Below are 4023 nucleotides of genomic sequence, written 5' to 3'. Positions count from 1 at the left end.
GGCAGTACAAGAGGGTCCTGTTGGAAAAAGAAAGTGCTGAGAACCACTGACCAGGCCAACTCCTCGTTTTCCAGATGGGGATGTGTCCTCCAAAGTCACATAGTGAGGTGAGCATGGGGAGATTGGGATTCAGCCAGGTGTGTCTGACTCTGCAGCCCTGAGACACTCCGAGGATAGGCCTGGTATGATGTTTTTGACTCCCAGGACCTGTTTCTGGATTCAGTGACACACAGAGAGCCCTAGGCCCATAAGGACCCCCAGGAAGGCAGGCACACGGTTCCCATGCGGGTGCCCCGGAGAAGGCGAGTGGGCAGCCCAGGCCCCGTGCCAGGGACAGGAGGTGTGGGTGTGCCAGACTGACTCTGGAAGCCCTGGGAGAGGCAAGCCAGACAGAGGGCCTCAGGCGGGTGAGTCTCCCAGGCCAGGGAGCAGAGTCTGAGGCTTGAGACTTCGGGACCAAGCTCACCTCCCCACTCCCTTTCCCCCCACCCTATACCTTCCCTTTTTCCTGCTGTGCCCCCTGACCCAGCTCTCTCCTCACCTTCAGCCCCCATGCCCGCCACTTGCCAGCTCTCAATCCATCCCTCCCTCACCGTCCTCACCATCTTTGCCTCAGTTCAAACCGCCACCACCTTTCACCTAGACGTGACATAGTCACTCCACTGCGGCCAAGGTGATCTTTCCAAAGCACAAAAATCTGTCTGGTTTTCCCCCTGTTCCTAACGTTCCATGGCTCCCACTACCCACAAGATCCCCTCTGAATGCCTAAGCCAGGCAAACAAAACCCTGTACCTTCTATTTTTTCCCACTGTCCAGTCCCCTTCCTGCAGGTTCCCAACACCGCCAGCCTAGAGCTGCACCCGGCTGCTCACAGCCCCCCAGACCTGCCCTGTAAGTACTGCCCTCGCCCTTGCCGTCTCCCTGCGGAGCAGCCTTCACTACTCCCTCTGTGCTACGCCAGCCCCATGTGGCCCCCGTCACAGCTCCCTTTGCACTGTGTGTGTGGCCCATGTATAAGTGCATTAGATGACAGTGAAGGACAAATGCAGAGAAGAATACATCAGGCGAGAGCTGAGCAAGGCCTTGAATGACACTCGAACCTCTGCTACCAGGAAAGAGAGACCTAGAAACACAGACAGACAGAAGCGTTTTCTCAAAGACACAGGCCCCTAGTCGGGGCAGGGAGGGGAAGGGGGTGCCGGTCAGGCTGCAGACTCCACTCCAGCCATTACAGCTTTACTGGCTGAAACTCTCTGATTTCCCTGGAAAGGTAGGGGATGGAAACATAAGGAACATTTCCAAAAACATGATTGAGGGAACTTGAAGCAGCACCTAGAAGTGTTTTCATTCCAAACGGGAGCAGGCCTCGGTGAGGAGCGGGGAGACTGCAGGTCCAGCCCTGGCCCAGCCTGGGCTCTACTCTGGACTGCCCGGCCCACACAGGACCACACTGCCCCGACTTCTGAGACTGCAAGGGAGGGTGTCTAGGAAGATACAGCTGACGGGGCAGCCTATTCAGGCACATACCATCAACATATGTCACAGAGGAGAAAGGTCCACGAGGTCACAATTCACTCCACGAGGAGGGAGCTGGGTTCTCAATCCAAAATAAATGAATCAGTGCTCGTGTGTTTGGTGCAGTAGCCCCCGAGTTCAGTCCCAAGCCCCCTCCCCTTTTTTTTTTTGGTACGTGGGCCTCTCACTGCTATGGCCTCTCCCGTTGCAGAGCACAGGCTCTGGACATGCAGGCTCAGCGGCCATGGCTCACGGGCCCAGCCACTCCACGGCATGTGGGATCCTCCCGGACTGGGGCACGAACCCGCGTCCGCTGCATCGGCAGGTGGACTCTCAACCACTGCGCCACCAGGGAAGCCCCCCAAGCCCCTTTTTCACACTTCAGGTTAAGAGTCCGGGGAAAGGCCCCCTGGACAGGGAAGCTGAGCTCAGTGTTCTGGGCTTCCCAGAGGACTCACTACATGTCTTGGGCAGCCCCCAGCTCCTGGGTCTCAGTTTCCTTTGCTGTAAAACAAGGGGAGTGGACTGGAGGTGTCTCTAAACGTTGCTGTTCCTTTCTCACCCCAAAGAACCATCATGAATGCCCTGTCAAGAGGCCTCATGACCCAGAGTGGGGGCCGGTCTTGAACAAGACCCTGACTTCTCCCTCCCGCCAGCCCTAGCATTCGGGACTCCTTACTACCTGACAGGCCTGCCACTTCCCACGGTTTTCTCTGGAATGGGCTGAAGTCAGCACCCACCCACGCACCGACTCTGAGCTCCTATGTGTGCCAGGCCTGGGCACTGGGACACAGAGGTGAGCCAGACACTGGTGTTTCCCTCAGGAGCCCATAGTCTCGTGAGTGACATGAACCCTTAAACAGAAAAAGACTCTGGGGTGGATCAGTGCCAGAACTGAAGTCCACACTCCTCTTCCCTCTACAAGGATGAAGCAGCATACCTGCCTCCTCTTATCCTTCCTCTAGCATGACCACTGCCTCCATGAAGCCTTTCCTGATTCTGCCACCCTCTCCCCACATGGTTGGCTGCTCCCAGGCACTCTGGGAATCACTCCTCCGCAGCCCTTATCATACAATGTAATTGATGTGTCCATACCTTGGAGGGCAGAGCTAAATGTTTCATCCAAGCCTCTCCACAGTCTTGCTAGATAGATCTATTAGCCCATTTTACAGATGAGGAAACTGAGGCCCAGGAAGGCAAAATGACTTCTCCTGAGTAACACACTTAGAAAGAAACGGACCTAGGATTCAATCACAGGGCTGGTGATTCCAGACTACAGTCCTCAGCCACGGCTGCAGTGATCATCCCACACCCCACCCACAGGGTTGCCCAGAGGCCCAGAGAGGCCATTCCTAGGGAGAAGGAAGTACACACTCCCTGAGGAGCATCCCTCAGTTACTCTATTATAAGATGTCAGGGCTAAAATGGCCCTGAAAGATAATCTAATCTCAGCCTCCTATTTTACAGAAAAGGGATACTCAGACAGACAGAGAGCAAGGGGCTTGTCCACATTTATACAGCCAGTGGCCAAGTCAGGATCAGACCCAGTTCTCCAGAGTCTCCATCAGGCATTCACTCCACGGCACCTCACTGCTACCTCTTCAAGGCAGCTGGAGAGGGTAACACTCTCCCTAGTGTCCTGGCAGAGATGGGACATTCACGGGACAACTTGGTTTACGAGTTTATCTTAAAGCTTCTCCCATAAGCTCTGCCAGGTAGGGATCATCGAGAGATAAGGAAACTGAGTCTGGGAGGTGACGAGAGCCATGCCCGGATTCAACTCAGGTCTGTCTAGGGTAAAGCCCCGGCCATCTCCAGGGTGCTGGGCCGCTGGCCTCCACAACGTGGCACTCCGCGTGTACACAGATGATCTCATCCGTCCTCACCGAGGCCTGTGGCTAGCACTGACCTGCATTCCTGATGCCAGCTCAGTGCCCAGCATCTTTTCTTCAGACCAACCCTGACGTCACAATGTACCATCCTGACGGATGAATCTGGTTAAAGGATGGGGTGAATAGAAAACGGGCCAGAGGGCCTCCTGGGGCTCAGGGTGTGATTTCCCCAAAGCCCTCCTGCATTCTTCTCACCATCGCACTGCAAGGTTTTGCCTGGTGAGCCGCGGCAGCTCACTGCCAAGCACGGGGACCGTGTCAGCGGACAGGCCGTGAATGAGTGCAGTGTTTGGGACCAGTCAACAAGATGGATGTTGTTTCGGTTCGGCTCCGTGCACCGTAAACATTCTGTGGCAGACGCAGCTCCAGGTGGCTCGCTGGCTCGCGCTCGGCAGCTGGGCCAGCCTGCAAAGGCCCATTAACGTGGACATAAACAAGGAGGGCTGGGGGATGGAAGGCAGGAGGCCGCTGGGGTCTGTCCCACTTTCGGAGACAAGAACACAAAGACAGAAATCCAGGAGCCAGGCTGGAGGTGGAGGCAGCCGGGTGGGGAGGAACGAGGCCCCGCCTGGTTCCAATCTTCGCTCTGACGCAGATACCGGGTGACTTTTGTTTT

Source organism: Aethalodelphis obliquidens, unplaced genomic scaffold, assembly GCF_003676395.1.
Source record: "Aethalodelphis obliquidens isolate GAN/ISIS:26980383/991018 unplaced genomic scaffold, ASM367639v1 scaffold9, whole genome shotgun sequence".
NCBI classification, from domain to species: Eukaryota; Metazoa; Chordata; class Mammalia; order Artiodactyla; family Delphinidae; genus Aethalodelphis; species Aethalodelphis obliquidens.
This window is presented reverse-complemented; position numbering follows the sequence as displayed.